Genomic DNA, 18,401 nt, shown 5'->3' with positions numbered 1-18,401 from the left:
CAGGAATAAGAACTTCTGCAAATAATATTCAGCTTTGTTCTAGGATCCATGCAAGTTAAAAATGGTCTGCCTTTGTTTGCCCATTACGCCATAAATTCTCTCTAAACATATAAATCCTTATCAAGATGGCACTGATGCAGAACACTGATTTATATGTTTGGAAGTAATGTGAGAAAAGGAAGAATATTTGGATAGAACTTGAAGAAAGTTAGATTGTCAGGAGAACATACAAAAGCAGAAAGGAAAAGAAAGCTGGCGAATGCTCAAGTGGTCTGGCAATGATTTCTCAGTATCACTCAGATCTTCATCCTTTCACACTCTGTTAGAAATGGGACCTTTTACTCAGGTTTATTTTTCCTCCAAAGTGCCACTGGAGGGCGTTGGCAGTCAGCAGAGGGAGGTTTAACAAACCCTTAACTGGAGGAAAGCTAAGGTAAAGGGGAAGGGGAAAGTGGGAAGGGTAGGGGAAAGGAAAGAAGGGAATGGAATTAATATGAGAAAATGAAAAAATGGAAACAGAGTCTTTGTAGATAGGGAGGGGTGGAGGGGTTGAAGGGAGGGCAGGGGAATGGGGAACAAATAAGCACCAAGATATATTATGTAAAGGTGCAAATGTCCAATGACGAATGTCATCATAGTGTATGCCTAATGGTGTACCAATAAAATTGAAAAAAAAAAGAGATGATGGCTATTAGGTCAGACAAAAACACAGCAAACCCGAACAACTAAGGTACAATCAGATGTCTCAGAATAAGTTATGCTGCCACCGAGACTGAGGTTTAAGAGTTGTAAAATATAGTATGGGTCACCATAGATTGTGTCCTCTGCCTGTCTTATTGTTAACACTGATGTAATAGCTGATTTACAGCTTTCCACTTCATGCGCCTGGTATCATTTAATATGTGTTCACTAGCAGTTTGCTGAAAATTGAGTTTCTGAAACCTGCACCTATTAAGGATGTCACCATCCTCAATGTCACCATGAGAAGACAGCAGAAGCAGGTCAGTTAGGCATAGGGAAAGAAACTTTAGAAAGCAAATATTACTTTAGCATTTGAATAAATCCACAGCTTTTCTATTAAGCTAAAGTTTGACATATCACTAGTGTAGTCACAGGTTGAAAGAATGAATCAGATTTCCAAATCTCCAATCTGTCATGGACCTAGTCCACTGGCTCCACTCCATGGCCACTCATGTTACCTCTGATCTTGAAGCTGTGGCTCTCAGTTCTACTTTCTCTTTATATGCCTTGGAGTGCTCAGATTGCAAGTGGAGACTGGGGGTGAGGGGACATGGTTTTCAGACCTGAATTGGTTTTAGTGTGCCTCTGTGTCGACTGTATATTAAAAGCTTTACATTATAGCCTCCGTTACTGGCAACTCTGGGGGAAGTGGCTGGTTTTAGGGCTACTGGGACTCATTTGTCTGAATTACAAAGATCACAGGGGATCTTCTCACCTCTGGCTACTGAAGATGGTCCCACTCGGCTCTCAGTGCTGTAATCTTGATTGTCTGCCATCAATGTCTGCTCTTCCTCAGTTGCCTTTACTTCCATGCCCAGGGATCAGGCATAGATCTTCTTTTCTCCTACATCTGCATCATCTCTTTTGTGATCTCTTTCAGCTTCATGACTTAGGAAACCACCTATAGAAAGTGACTCAAAAATTTATTTCTTCAAACTTGTGTCTCTCTCATACACTCCTAATTCTTATTTTTTAATGCTGACCTTAAAACTCTGCTTCAATGTCTGCAGAATGCAGGTCTCCAATATCAGTTGCTGATATTTCTGCCAACACTGTTTTCTCATCTCAGTTTATAGAAACTTCCAGTTCCTTGGGTGAAAAAAGCTAAAGGCTATTGTCATCTTTGACCCCCCCCTCTCTTTCTCTCTCTCCTATTTTATCAAATTCACTATCTGATCAATAATCCATAATTGGACACTTGCTACCTCTTCTTCAGCTTCAATTGCCATCATTTCTCTGAGATTATTGCAATGATCCCCTTCCCTCTTCTATCAAGGCCCTTAACAGCACAGCAATAAGACATACCACTTAAATCACAAAACCTTTTCATTGTGCATATATCAGTAGGGCAAGCCAGAAAGGTTTTAGGGAGAGAAACTCACTTATTGAGGAGTTACCTAGGACACGCGTGGGTAGTATCATGATGGAAATATGCAAAGGAGATGAGGCACCTTTAGTTGACATTGAACAGGTTTGTACATATTTGGTGACAGTGGGGTAGATGCCATGGACTGTCAGCATCTGAATGACTAATGGGCAATATTTATTGCCTGTACTTATATACTTATAACGAAGTGTATTTTCAAATACTATTCTTTCACCTAGTCCTCAGCCTTCCTTGACTATGTAGATAGAAATTAAGAAACTTAATCTCTAAATGATTAAGAGATTTACTCAAAGTCATACAATGTGGATTGCTGAACACTGATGAATTTTCCAATGGCAGATGAGGAAAATAAGAAAAATGAAGTTTTAACGAAGTTAAAAGTATTTCATTAAAAGTAGTGTCCTTTATTTTGAAATTAAATTCCTTGCAATGTTTGATGTGATAACAGCATTTAATATATATGTAAAACAATGTAACAATAGTGATAATATTCATAAATGTGTTAATTAGGTAGATTAAAAGTTAACTGCTGAATTTGAAAAATATTATGGTCTGTAACATGCAAAATCTGGGAACTGCTGAACTACACTCCTACTTCTCAGAAAAGAAAATGTAAGGACAATGTTCCACTCTCGTTACATGTTTTTCTTCTAGACCTACGGAAAGCCTTCTTATGACTTTGTTAGATGAATAATAGTATTCACATTACTGAGGAGTTCAAGGCAATGATGAGTACATTTTAGAAAACTGTTTTCAATTCCTGTAAAAATGTTGCTGGATATGTCATAAACATTTCATTTTTATTTATTTTTATCTAAGTTTATTGGTATAATTTAGATATCCATAATGCTCACATTCATCACATGGAATTTGTACCTGTACATGATACAACTTGAATCATACTTCTTCCCATTCCCATCCCCTCATTTCAACTCCTCTCCTTATTTACAAGATGTTTGTTTTTATTTTAACTCTCTTTTCTCATTTTTCTTCTTTTCCCTTCCTTCCTTTCCTTCTCCCACCTCCCTTGTGCCCCTTCCCACTTGAACATTTTCTTCCTATTTCATAATATCTATTATACATTTCGGTCCTGATTTACACTTTCAGATTTTCATATGAGAGAAACAGTGTGTCAAATTTATTTCACTTAAGAGTATGGTCTCTAGGTGCATCCATTAACTATAAATGTCTCAACTTTACCCTTCTGTATGGCTGAGTAGTATTCTACCGTATATTAAAAAAAAAACCCACCACATCTTTTTAGACATTTATTGGTTGATGGGCATTTGGGTTATTTCCAAGATTTAGCTAATTAAAAATTCTGCAGTTGTGCTGCTATGAACACTGGTGTGCATATATCACTGTGGTATGATGCTTTTAATTCTTTAATTCTATTGGGAAGGGGGATAGCTGGACCAAGTCCAAAAACCACACCTTTCACAATAGCATCAAAAAAAATGAAATACTTAGGAATCAATCTAACAAAAGAAGTAAAAAAAATCTCTGCATTGAAAACTACAGTAGTCTGAAAAAGGAGACTGAAGAAGATATCAGAAAATGGAAAGACATCCCTTGCTCATGGGTAGGAAGAAGCAACATACTAAAAATGGCCATACTTCCAAAATTGTTATACAGATTTAATGCCATCCCAATCAAAATACCAATAGCATCCTCACAGAATTAGAGGAAACATTTCCAAAATTTACTTGGAACCAGAAGAGACCTAGAATAGCAAAAACATTTCCAGGTAACATAGGCAAGGCAGGAGACATCACAATCCCTGACCTGAAGTTATACTACAGAGCTACTGTGAAAAAAAAGCATGGTACTGGGAAAAATTAAATCTGAGGATCAATGGAACAGATTAGAAGATGCAGAAACAACTCCAGACACACTCAGCTACCTCATCTTTGACAAAGGGGCCAAACACCTTTACTGGAAGAAAGATAGCCTCTTTAATAAATGGTGCTGGAAAAACTGTCTTTCCACATGCCAAAGCCTAAAACTGTACCCATGTCTCTCACCATGCACTAAGCTAAAATCAAAATGGATCAAAGATCTAAATATTAAAACAGAAACACTAAATCTGCTCAAAGAGAGAATAGATGGAACTCTTGAAAGCATAGGTATAGGCAAAGACTTCATGAATGAAACCTGATCACATGGGAAATATTACAAAGAATCAACAACTGGGATCTCATCTTATTAAAAAGCTTTTGCGGCCAGGTATTTAGCTTAGTGGTTTCGCCGCCTGCTGCATAAGCGCAAGGACCCGAGTTCAATTCCTGGTAGCAACAACAACAACAACAAAAAACTTTTGCACAGCAAAAGAAATCACCAACAGAGTAAAGAAACAACCAACAGAGTGGGAAAAAAATTGCCAGCTGTTCCTCAGACAAAAGACTGATATCTAGAACATATAAAGAACTGAAAAAATTAAACCACCCAATTTAAAGACCCAATTCTTAAATGGACATCTGAAATGAATACATACTTCTCAGATGAAGAAATATAAATGATGGGCTGGGGATTACCTGAGTGGTTTCGCTGCCTGCTGCGCAAGTGCAAGGACCCGAGTTCAATCCCCGGTACCAAAAAAGAACAAATAACAACAACAACAACAACAACAAAATATAAATGGCAAATAAATATGTGAAAAGTGTTTAATATTATTGGTCATTCAAGAGATGCAAATTAAAACAATGCTGAGATTTCATCTCACTCCAGAAAGAATGACTATTACATAGAAATCAACCAATAACAAATGCTGATGGGGCTGTGGGGAAAAAGGAACCCTTGTCCACTGTTGGTGGGAGTGTAGACTGGTGTAACCACTGTGGAAATCAGTGTGGAGATGGCTCAAAAAATTTTATTTTTAAAATGACTGTTAGCCGGGCAGAGAATTTAGCTCAGTGGTTTTGCTGCCTGCTGCGCAAGCGCAAGGACCTGAGTTCGATTCCTGGTACCAAAAAAAAAAAAGATTGTTAGCTAACACAACTGAGAAATATTATCAGTATTAATGAAAGGTAAGTCCAGAAAGGGGTAAAATAAAATGAACATTTCATCCACAAACGAATTTGATCAGGAGGAAATGAGGTCTACTCAAAGTATACTGAGGGCTCAGAGACAAAAGGAAGAATGGGACAATAGCCAACAACGAAAACAGAAAGATCATGTTTATCACAATTGGAAATTGGAAAAACATAACAAAGAGCATGAGGTGTCTAATTTCAGGGCTCCCATGGTCAAGACCATCTCATAAAACGCAATATAGATTGCTTTATGATGCTTAGTAATAGCAACAACTTAAGTTTTATAACATTTTTCATATCTCCTGTTTATAAAAATATCATTATTTTCTGTGGACAAAAAAATCAGTTTCTGTAGATAGAGGTTACTATGAAAAAATTGTCTTCAAAGCAAAGGAAAACTTCCTAAAAATCCAAACTCAGATGGTTAATTTTCTTGTGAGGTTAGAATTTTGCTGGCTTCCAGACTATTAAGTAGTGACTTTGAGATTGTTTATAAGGAGTTCTGAAGGGGAAAGTCATTTATTGGATAAGACAGAGATGATAGTGACCCTTAATTCATTTCCTATCCTGATATTCTAGGATTTGGGTTTGGCTATAAATTATTTCCTATAGCTGTATCATATCAAAGGGCTCTTCTATGAATCAAAAGGCTTTTCTGTTAATTGAGTTTCTAAATATCTGACCGAATATAGAAAAAAAAATTCACCTTGTATATTTCCTAGTGATTACTAAGAGGTTGAAGACTCCTACAGTTTTTCCTAAGAATAAATAAATAATACATACCTATAACCAGATACGGTTCTTCCATGCATTCTGGACTTTCTGGTAATGAAGAGTGTTGTTCACTTTATAACTGGAACTTTTCTCATGTGGTCCTGTTCAGGGTCTGACAGTGAAACTAGCTTCAGCCTGCAATATACTTCTCACCTCACTGCCAATGCTCTTAGGAGACCTGAATACTAGTGGTGTTTCTCTGATTATCGCTGCCAAGTTTGGTATAAGCAATCACATTACCCCAGAGACACTATAGCACTATTTAGCTAACACTTATGAAATGTTCTTATATCCCAAGGACTATTCTAAGTGTTTTATAGATGATTCACTTAATTTTCTGAATAGCCCTATGATGTTGATGCTAATTTTATTCTGATTTTACGGATGATGTAGCCAAGGTACAGAGGAGTTAACTAATATACACAAAAGTCCCGAAATTGGTGAGGGAAAGAGTTCAGACTTAAACTCAGAGACTTTGGATTCCAATCATCTGCTCTTAATTTTCAGTTCCTTCTTTTTTATTTCTACATGAAATGATGTAGTCTGTCAGGGAGAGAAAGAAAAGGAAAAAAAAAAAAACCAAGAAGCAATGAGATGCAATAGAAAGAATATTGGATTCAAAATCAAGACGCTGGATTTCTGGACTTGATATTGTTCTATTTAATTTTAAGTGAACCATTTAGCGGCTGTTCTCCACCTGTAAAATGTAAATGAATTTAATGCCATTTGATTTAATACTATTTATACCTTTCATTTCAGAATTTCTACAAATCACCTTCACATGCATGATCTCATCTAAGCTTTATAGAAAATCTGTAAGAAATTTGAGCCTCTGAATCCTTAGAATGGTTGTGATCCCCCACCCACAATCCACCCACTTTGTTGCACACATGGGAAGGATTCCAAAGCTAATGTCTCTTCTTTCTATATTTTGATGCCCTATTTTACATACATGGAAGCATCTTCTAAAGTGTGAAATAATATACCAACATTAACTTTTATAATATACGTGGCCAGCAATGGTAGATTGGTAATGCTTTCCATAAAAGAAGGCTGCAAAGAAAGGTCAATTTTGGAATTAGTTGTGGATGAGCCACGTTAGTTTATATGAAAACCACATGCTTTCTTAATTTATTTTGTTTAAATCCCAGAACAAATGCAAAACTGATGGAAGAATATGCTGCCTTTTTGTGCTTCAGTGAATTTCTTATTTTGAAACATGAAATGATAAATGTTTGAACAGCTGTAATTATAAAGTTAAGGAACCATATAACACACACACACAGGCACACACACAAACATGAACACGTTTTTCTTCTTCCAGAGCTATTTATTGGTTGGAACTATGCCACAAAAAAGAATCCCTATGTGAATATAAATATTTTTTCATTTATTTTGCTGAATCCTTTGCATGGTTTAACTTTCTCCATGTGGGGTTTACCTCAAGAGTAGAAAGAAAAGGAAAAAATGTGGACAAACCAGATTTTGTGATTTATTGTCTTGGAACAGTTTCTGAGCTATTGTTTCTTCAGGTACAAGCTAAATACTTTTGCAGCAATTCAGGACCAGTAGGAAGGAGTTGGATGTGGACTCTCAGCCATGGCTCTGACTCTTGAACAAATCTTTAGTTTCCATTTTACCTTTGTATACTTAAGAGGCTTGAATAGAAGGATTTGTTATTTCTTATGCAATTTCTTTTTTTAAAGCAATATACTCTAAATATATACTATTATGCAGGTGAGTCTGAATGTCTACTTAATCCATATGCAGTCATTGTAAATCCTTTTACTGGTCATAAATTTGAAATATGAGAACTCAGTTCTTTGCTGGTGTTCTGAGAAATCATGTGAAAAATTATGGTAGATTTAACTTCCCCACTCTCTGGTATAAATGAAGGAGTGAGCTTGAATCTGCTTCTTGCTGTTTATTGAGACAGGGATGGATCATCCAGCATCATACAGAATGACATCAGAGAATCCTAGAATGTCAGATTTGGAACCTGAGAACCCATTGTTGCAATTTTGTCCATGAGGGAAACAGAGTCATTAGAAGCTTTATGAGAATAAAGAATTTATTATAGGATTTCAACCTTACACAGATGTAGTAGGAACTTCAGAAGAAGATCTAGTGGAGAGTAGGAAGAGCTAAGAAAAGGCCAGTGACTGCTCTTCCTAAAATACTGGTGAGTGTAGACCAATAGGAGCTTTGGCGGGAACCCAAGTCATCTAAAGATGGCTTAAAATTATAGCTAATGTACTCGTGATTTATTGAGCACTTAATACATACATCAGGCACTTCACTTCTCATACTTCTTTCATCATTGATTTGTCTAATTCTCAGATTATTTACATGTAGACGAATATGAAAGTGTATACAGAAGAGCCACATTTTCTTAAGAACAAGGATCCCAGCAGAAAATAACTTAGGTGGAATCTGAGTCACTTTTTACTTTCTCTTTGAGCATGGGGAAATTTGGTAGGAAAGGTAGTGAATGAGGCTATGAAAATAATAGAAAGCTCCACAATCCAGCATCTACAAAGTGGCCCAAATAGGCAACACCTGACACAGACGTGGTCAGAGGAATAGAAAGGTTTGATATTTTTTTTTCTTCTAAGCTCACCATGTCCAACTTTCAGCTCTCAGGAAATTCCAGTATGGTGAGGTAAATGGCATTTTCCAAGTGCCTAGAACTTCATCAGGATGTAGTGCAGGTGATGACAATGTGAATGCAGCTCACTAGGAACAGTGGCTCTTACTAATGACAGTAACTAGGGTGTCTATTTCTGGGGTCACATTGCTTAAATCTAGTTGCTTTCTATATCTTTTGTTCAACTGGCATCCTGGGTTAGCCTTTTTACATGATCCTGGGTATCTTCTTACCTGTGTTAGACCATCTGGATCTTGTATTGAAACAGAAAACAAAATCAGAACCTTCCTGCAAATGGTTGATGGAATCTTTTGTGAACAAAGTGTCTTAGTTTTATCCTTGGAAGTAATTTTTAATTAGGTTTTATTACAATGCTGGGATGTTCACTATTTAATTATGAATTTTGAAGGCATTGTTCAAGTTTCCTCTTGCTGCTAGTATTGTTTGTTGAGAAGTCCAAATCCATCCACTTCCCTAAAAATTTGTAAGATTTTTCCTCTTCATATCACATTCTTTATTTTTTCATTTTGAATTTTATTTATTTATTTATTTATTTATTTATTTATTTATCTATCTATCTTTTATGCGGTACTGGGGATCAAACTCAGGAACTTGAGCTTGCCAGGCAGGCACGGCACCACTGAGCTACATCCCCGCCCAGCACAATTCTTTTTCTCAATTTTTATGCATTTTCTTCTATTTACAGCTTATGATTATTTCTGAACAAAGGCTCTGATGCATTATATAAGTACTCTTCTCTCCTGCGTTTTCTTTTCTTCTCACTTATAAGTTGCATTTCTTGAACTCCTTTAATTTTAATATTTCTCCAATTTTTCATGTTTCATTCTTGCTATTCCCTTTTTTTATCATTCTTTCAACCTGTTCTTTTCAACTTTTTATTAAGCGTCTCACTTCTACTACTTGATGTTTTTGTTCTTTGAATTATTTATAGTACTTCTTGTTTCATGGCTGAAATATTTTTCTTATTGCTGTGAAGACAAAAATTGTAGGTTTTTACAGAAATTCCTTCTAGTTACATAGGCATTACTTACTCCAAGTTACATTTTTTGTCTTTTTTTTTTTTTGTACTGGGGATCGAACTAGGGACTGAGCTAAATCCCCGGCCCATTTTTTGTCTCTATCTTTTATATTAGTTCATTCTTTGAGCTATCTGCCCATCCTTGGCAGTTGGCTGGTCCTGCTAAGAACAAGGACACAGGATTGGATTGGAACTCAGTGCTTGTTGGGTCCTTGCTAGGAGCAACGTGATGAGCGAGGACTTTGGTGATGTAGTCTTTCTCCATGGGCTAACTAAATCGGAGGAAATGATTCCACCAATATTGGCTTTGGGTGTATTTTAAGTGTGCAAGAGGAGGAAATGATCAAAGTGCTTTTGCTTTTTAAACTACAAAATGGCATCTTATTAAACCTCATAACAAATTGCAAGTTAAGATGAAGGTAAATAGATGAGAAGTGTTAACCTTATCTTCATAGAAGTGGAATTTAAGGAGTTTAGTGATGTATCCATGTTCTCCTGTGGCTGAGTGGATAAATCAGGATCCGGGTGTAGAGAAGGTCAATTCCATAGACATCATATGAAATATGAATAGCCCAATGACCCGATCCAGCCTAGATAACAGTTTCTTGGAGAGTTTATGAGGATCCCCCAGCATTTTTTTCTGCAAGCATAAAATAGGAATCAATACAGAAACAATCTCACATGATTATATAATTTTGACTAAACAGTGCAAATCCTTTTATTCAGAGAAGCACGTTGCACCTCTGTTAGTTCTACATCTAAAATAAAGCTCCAGTCTGTGCTTCTCTCCCCAACTCCATTGCTCCCTTTCTCATCTTCTAGATTATCTAAAAGACCTCCGACTGGAAGAACTCACTCCCATTCTTATCCATTTCTTACATATCTGGGAACCACAAAGGATCTTTTCTAATATGTATATCATGTCATTTTCTGGACTGAAATGTTTGAAAGATTTTCTATAACAACAAAGAATAAGATATACATCCTTACCATGGATCACAGGTCTGACCAGGCTGATTCCTACTCACTGGGAAGCCTTAGGTTTTGCTTCATTTCCTTAGGCCCAACCATTGTGGTTTCTTTTCCAATCTTTGGAAAGTACCGAGGAGGAATTTCCTGCTTATGCTGTTCTCTCCACTTAGGATGTTCTTCCCAGCAACACCAATTTGTGACTGGTGCCTAATCATTCTTTAGAACTCAACTTAAATCATTGCCTCAAGAGGTCTGGTATCATCGAAAGCTCCGATCAGTTAGATCCTTTATATTTCTTTTAATGTTTTAGATTTTCTACAGGTAATAACATGGATAATCAGAAAAAGATTTAAAGAATCTAAAAGGCCTACTTTTCATGGTGTGAATTAGTACATTTTGTGAAAAGCATGTGGTCTTAAGTCACAGAGTGAGATTTTGAGAAGCCAGTTGGTGTGAGACCATGGAATGGATTGAAACAGTATCAAGAGGTCGGGCTTTATCACCAACTGGTGGATCTTAGTCATTTTTATTGTCTTTGTTTCTTTAGTCACTTTTGCTTATTTAAGCAAATCATATTGCCTCTGGGGCACTTCATTTTCTCATATGTGAGGTACAAAGATTGTACTGGAATTGTTCCTATGGACATTTTTCAGCTCAATATTTTGTAATCCTCGGTATTAAAACAGTCTTGGGTCTCCAATTGTTTTCAAATACTGTCAACAACTGCACAATTTTTCAAAAATTTAAAGTAAATCTTAAAATTTATATATTTTTTCATTCTGTAAACATTTTTGAGTAAGGTTAGATCTGCCATCATCTGAATACCTCTGTTATGATTTTATTCCAACACTGGAATTAAACTATATTTCTAGAGTACACACCAGAATTAGGAAGAGATGAGTGATCTCAAAGTACTATAGGAAACAAAGATCATAGTGAATAAACCTCCACTGGATGTTATTCTAAAAAGACTTGAAAAGGAAACATCTCCAAATCTATGAGAAAAAAAAATTCTATCTAAATATGTACTTACAATTGTGTATAGGGACAATCTCCAAGATGGCCATGAATCCATGTTGATTTACAAATTGGAAAGGGAACCCTTTCTGATTAGCTTATTATCTCATCTGTTAGCCAACACTTGAAACTGAATGCAGATCCTAGTAAACATGGTTTAAATATTAACTTATAGTGATTATCAGCTTTCTGGAATGTCAGGTACCAATGCTGTTTTATTCTAATCTGTTAAGGACTTTTTTCTTTCCCCGATACAATCATGGGAATTTATCTTTGGGCAGAATTATGGATGGACCTAGATCCATAACTTTTTACCGGATTTAAATGTTTTGCTAAACCCTACACATCTGGAAAACTATTAATGTGTTACTAACCACATCTTTTGGTGAAATATCACTATCAAAGGTAGAACAGAACAAACTTACAAGGACATCTAAGCAATTGTTAAGTTAAATTTATAAGAAAGGTATGCCTAACAAGACGAGTGAGCAATGGGTCTTGTTCTACAGATTATTTTTTAATACAGAAGTTTTTCTCATGGACAAATTAGGCTAGCATTTTTTTTTTTTGGTAGCAGAGATTGAACTCAAGACCTTGCTCTTGCAAAGCAGGCAGTGGAACCCCTGAGCTAAATCCTCCCCTCTCATGGACAAATTATTAGATGGTATATGACAGTTGTTCTGGATGTCTACTTTTCACAATGATAGTGCTTTACATATGTGAACATTTTAGAGCATTCAGAGGGCTTTCACATCAGGTATTGACTATATTGTAAGAATTTGAATAATGTACAAAGTATCTGAATTGTAATTTTTCTTCACAGCTCAATGTTACACATATACAAATATGCTATAAAATATGTTGAATGAATTAATGAATTTTATTCATATATTAAACTGTAAGGTATACCAAGAAGTATTTTATACCATTTTACATATCTAGAAATAGTTTCTGTCATTTGTCAGTGTCTTAAGTAGTTGATACAGGATCAATGGTAAGCTATATTCCAGCGTGATGGTGCTTGCCTATAATACCAGCACTCTGGGACATGGAGACAAGAGAATCACAAATTCAATGCCAACCTGGGCAGTTTAACAACTTAGTGAGATTCTGTCTCAAAGAATAAAAAAGGTGAGGATATATCTCAGAATGAAAACCCTGTATTCAATCCCCTGTCCTGCAAAAAAAAAAAAAACAAAAAAAAGACAAGATCTATATTTTGTGTTGTGTTATCCTTTAGTGACCTGAACTATAGATCAAATCCCAGAGACATTAAAACAAAATATCCAATGAAAATCTGCAGAGATGAAATTTTTCAAAGAACACACACCTTTATTTGAACACTGTTATAATATTTCTTATGCGGATAAGGAGACACTTCAAATCAGGATTTATTTTCTCAATTCTTAGGTTTTACTGTCTGTAACAGCATTTTTGTTTGGTTTTGTTTTCTCAAGTATTTAAGGACCACCATTAGTGTTTTTACAGTATTCACCTCAGGTTTATCATTTAGGGGTTAAGAAAGGAATCTGAATCTTTCTTAAGCCTTTTTGTGTATTAATGAGATGACATTCGAATTGCATCTTAAAAGATAAATGGATTTCAATGCAATTTGTAAGATTGGGTGAAGAGTGTTTGAAATTGAGAAAATATGGTGGCTGTGGTTCGTGCACAAAATATATGAAAAGGAAAAGTTTCACTTTGAGGCCAGATTAGGAAACACCTAGAATACTAAACACAGTACTTTGGTGAGCATGGTCGAACTATTGATACTTATTCAGCAGGGAGTGGCAATGTAGGTCACTGGATATGTTTTCTCTCTAAATAATAATGAGATATTACTAGATCTCTGGGTTAGTATAATTATGCTAGTGGTAATGAAAGAAGAACCGTGTGTAAGTGGGTGAGGTGGTTTGTATGTGTATTAAAAGATAAGAGTAAGTAAGAAACCAGAGCCAAATCTGAGAGACACTTTCAACAGTCCAATTAGAAAAGAAAGTGTCTCCACCACTTGTTGGGTATATAATCTAGGGTGAGTTACTTCTTTGTAAGTCTCATTTTTCTCATTTGTATCCCATAGGGTTGTTGTTAGAATTCAGCAGGAGACTGTGTTTACAGTTACTAGCACCATATTATAGGTATTTGATAAGTGCTTATTATTATAGTAAGTCAATTAGGATTCATAATTTTATTTTGAAGTATTTAAAAATTATAGATAACTATTATTTATTGCTTTTTTGGACAAAAATTATATATGTTTCTGGGAAACAATGTGATGTTTTGATATATGCAACATTGTAGAAGGATTCAATCAAGCTAATTATCTTATCTTCCAATTCACATATTTATTTGTTTTTTTAGTATGTTGAAAACATTTAAAATCTACTTTCTTAGCAATTTTCATACACACAATGCATTGCTATTATTAACTATAGTGACCATGCTGTATAATAGACTTCCAGAACTTATTTCTTTCATAAATATGTCGCAGTAAATCATCTATTTCTTTCTCAGTGAAACTCTCTTTCATAACTGAGACATCTTATGGGACAAAGGGAATAATGTACACCAACAATATCATTCCCAAGACTGTCCACTTGGCCTTTGTTGGCTAAGATTGCTTTGCTAAAGAAACCTATAGCAATGGGGGTATATTGTCATCTGGAGCTTTTGCTGTCTCACACCATACAAGCAGAGAGGAACAAACCCATGAAAGAATACCTCATCATGGTTAAGAAGCCATGCATGAACTCTGTCCTCTATGGGTTTGCTCTTTTCCCAGAGTGAGTCAAGTATGATGTTCAACTTATCTTGAAACATTTGCTGGACATTGGCCTTAATTTGTTTGATCTTGTATTTCTTTGACCCTTACTATGTATAAGATAGAATAGTGAGAAAATTCTCTATCATTTATTGCATATTTCCTCTTAAATGGTAGAGGCTTTCTTATGTTGGAGAGCAAATAGGACCTCTGTCACATTTCAATGCATAGAAAAGGTAAGTTTGGAATAAATATGTATTAGGAACAAATATGTAGCAGGCTTTGATAACCACTGATGTTCTCACTTTATTATTATTGTTTGTCATTATTATTATTATGATGGCACTATTGGGTATTGAATTCAGAACCTTTGCACTCAGGTACTCCATCAGCCTTTATTTTTGGCAAGACAGGACCTCACTTAGTCTCTCTTCCAACTCTAACTTGCCATCCTCCTGCCTCAGCCTCCCAAGTGCTAGAATTACCGGAATGTGCCACAACATTCTTCTCTAGTGTAATTTTTGATTGGTTTTATCTTACCACTCTGCAAGAGTGATCAGATTGCTGGGCAAAGAAAACATAATAGATGCATATCGTATTAAAAATAGTCGTCATTTTTGTTGTTATTATTTAAAAAATCCAAGCAACAAAGCAGCCACTTATAATCATTTTCTGAATTAGAGGACAGAACATTGAGATAGATGATATTATTTAATCCAAAATAATTACTGAACATTAGCCATATAGCAGATCCTCTTCAGCATAGTTGGGATTTAAACATAGCCATGCGATTGTTCCTTCTATGAAAGTATTCCAAATGGGGAGACCCCCATAAGGAATAGGCTTGGGAAATAGCAATAACTAAGTCATTTCAAAAGTAATTTCTTTAATCACAGGTTGATTTATCTACTTGTCATGAGATGCAACTCTGGGTATGTTTGCGTAGGTCTTTGTGGTCGGAAGGATGCTGTTTAGAAGAGCTAATGCATTGCTTTTAATAAAGTTTGGTCATCTGAGACCCTTTGTTAAGAAATACAGTAAACATTCCCATGTTATTTATTTTGAATTTTCATCAGAGGAATGAAACATTATGTAAGGAGGAAGAGGAAAAGGACTGAGGTCTCTACATTTTGCATTGAATATTGTGGTGAGATCACCCTCTGAACAACATGCTCTAGTCATATTACCAAGAGATGCCAATTAAAGGGCAAAGATTTATTTTATTTTTTATTTTATTTTTTTTCTCATTAAGTTTATTGGTACATTTTCGGTATAAAATACAGTTACATTCATCATTGGGATCTTGTACCTTACCTGATGTATCTTGGTTCTTATTTTTTTCTCCTTCCGCTGCCCTCCCTTCACTCCCTCCACCTTTCCCTATTTGCAAAGACCTTGTTGCCATTTTTTTCCTTTTCTCATACTTTTTCTTTTCCCTTTTTTCCCTTCCCTTACCCCTCCCACTTCCCCCAGCACCTTTAGACCTTTTCTTCCTGTTACACAATATCAATTATACATTTTTTAAATTACAATATCAAGATCTAGGAGACATTACCACAGATTTTACAGAATTTAAAAGGATATAGAAAGCATATTTCAAAAATCTGTTTTGAAATAAATTTGACAACTTCTAAGAAGTACCTTGGAAGACAAATTAATGAAACTAACTCTGGAGGAAATATAAAATTTGAATAGCACCTATTAATGAAAGTATATTCTTAGCTTGAAAATCTACCTATATGACAACAGCAGGCTCATATACATTTTAACTGACAAATTATATCAAACAATTAAAGCAGAAAAAAGAAGGAACACTTCTCCCCTCATTTTAGGAACTCAACATTGTGCTAATCCTAAAACTGGGTAAAGATAATAGAATAAAAAACTATGAACATAGATAGAAATTTGTTTAACAAAACAAACTATTAGAAGTCAGATCTGGCAGTATGTAGAAAGTGGTTTTGTTATAGGGATGGCATTTTAAAATGATATCTTGGGACTGTGTCTGTAGTTGATAATGACAGTTGAAAATTAGTATTTTACTGATATAATTTCCAAAGTTGATTCAAGGGAAAAAGAAGATAACGTTATATTTGGAACACACTGTCTATTAAAATTCTATGGTTAATCTACTCAATTCTTCTACCTGGTGATTTGATATGAGAATGTATTTGGACTCCCCCCCTCAAATCTGAATGTTGCTGCAGGAGTACGATTTGATTCCTTCAGTTAACAACCTACCTCCTTTTGATTTCTACCATGAAGTGGAAGAGAAATAGAACCTAAGAATGCTTTAGTAACCATATAAATTCACATTTCCAGTTAAATTAATCCAGAAGATCAATATTTATTTTTTTAAATCCAGCAAAGTATGTTAAATGAAACTCAACATTTTATCCAATGTCAATCTACTACTAACACTATGTGTACAAATTTTCTACCTATTAAGTTACTACTAGTCATTGTACTGCTATGAATTTATTACCTGGAAAAGCCACATTTGATATTTAGACACACATGAACTTCTAGCTAACCTAGTTCCACATGGCTCAATGAAAACATCAAGACTTTTAGGTTGGAGAAAGTAAGTATTTTCTGGTTCGAGTCAATTCAGAGGTATGAATGGAACAGATATGAAAAGTTATTTCTATGAAAACTGCCAGAATTTAATCTAATCTATATTGTTGGCAGAATGTCTTATTGCATTTTTGGAAAGCAAAGCCATTGGAGTAATTAATTCACTTAGGTAGACTTAAAAAGAGAAACTGAGTATTTCTCATTGGCTAGAAAATCTCTGGATGAATTACACGTGCATTTAAGCATAAGACAGAAAGAAAATCCATCAGAAAAACCCTAACACTTTGTTTATATTTCTTTGTTGGACCTCAGCTGTCAGCAAACCATGATGGCTATCTGGTTTCAAGTGTGTCCAATCCATTAAAGTGGCAAAAATCCTCTCATAACAGATAGATTGCTTCCTTCTCATTCTGCTACCCGTTGTACGCACAAAAGTAATCTCTTTAGATGAGGTGGCTGTATTTGTATTGCTTTGTTCTTTCTTTTGCCTTAGCTAAATTTGAACATTTTCTGTTTAAGGTAGAATATGGACATTTGCAGTACCTAGAAAAGACTTTGATTTTCATAGCAGAAGGTAGTCTAAGAGGTTATACTTCGTATGTGTTTCCTAACTCCTTAAATTTCCTGATAGACCAAGTCTATGGCTAAAGACTGAAAGATAGAAGTAATTCCATCCAAAGACCACCCCTAGAAATACCCTTTACCAAGGCAAAAATACTCTGTTGAAGGGAAAAATGTTATTGTTTCCTGTGAATGTAACCAAAAAGTATTCCCTACAAACCAAATTGCTAGATGTTCCTTCCTGCTGGATTAGTTCCTCACCAATTTCCATTGCAAAGTAATGGGGTCATTGAAATTTCCCTGATGAAGTTGTCACCCAGGAGGGTCATACTTTCAAAATGAAAAGTGGCATATGAGAGAACAACCTTTGAGACTAACGCAAACTTTTCTTTTTTCTTGCCTAAGTGTACTATTAAAGGACACTTAATCTTCTGAATAACACTTTGGGCCAATTGCCACTTAGAAGGGAGAATTACCAGAGAGCTCTGATGGCCACAGCCTAGCTTTAGTTAAAGAGAGCAATGGCCTTAGGGGACCATGGGCTCATTAATGAGACACTCAATTACGTCAAGAAACCAGTTATATTTTAAAATATAATATTTTAATGAAGTCAGTGTCTGATATGATGGTAATAATACTAATAGATAAAACACGTTGGTCCACCATGTGCTGCCACTGTATTATGCACTCTACCTACAATGTAGTCTTTAATTATAATATCAATCCTTTGAGGTCAGTATATTATCTATCTTTCTGTTTTTAAGATAAGGAAGGCAGAGGAGTCAAATGAAACAGTTTAATCATAAAAATAATGAATGGTTATCTGGTGCCTATTATTCACAAGGCCATGCTTTAAGAGTACAGTCACATTAGCTCATTTAATACACAATAAA

At 35.3% G+C, this 18,401-nt stretch overlaps 1 long non-coding RNA gene across 1 annotated transcript in view; it reads left to right on the top strand.

Moving 5' to 3' along the window:
• The first annotated feature begins 7,950 nt into the window (after positions 1-7,950).
• The window catches only part of LOC110349388 (uncharacterized), a 33,380-nt gene continuing 22,929 nt past the window's right edge, over positions 7,951-18,401 (top strand). Inside the window, exon 1 of the long non-coding RNA XR_002395302.2 lies at positions 7,951-8,116. This is a non-coding gene — a long non-coding RNA (uncharacterized LOC110349388). The remainder of the gene's footprint in view (positions 8,117-18,401) is intronic.

This window comes from Heterocephalus glaber, unplaced genomic scaffold, assembly GCF_053883595.1.
Source record: "Heterocephalus glaber isolate CG9 unplaced genomic scaffold, H.glaber_assembly_v1.0 deba00001504, whole genome shotgun sequence".
Taxonomy (NCBI): domain Eukaryota; kingdom Metazoa; phylum Chordata; class Mammalia; order Rodentia; family Bathyergidae; genus Heterocephalus; species Heterocephalus glaber.
The sequence above is the reverse complement of the archived record's forward strand: the minus strand, read 5'-3'. Positions and strand labels throughout refer to the sequence as shown.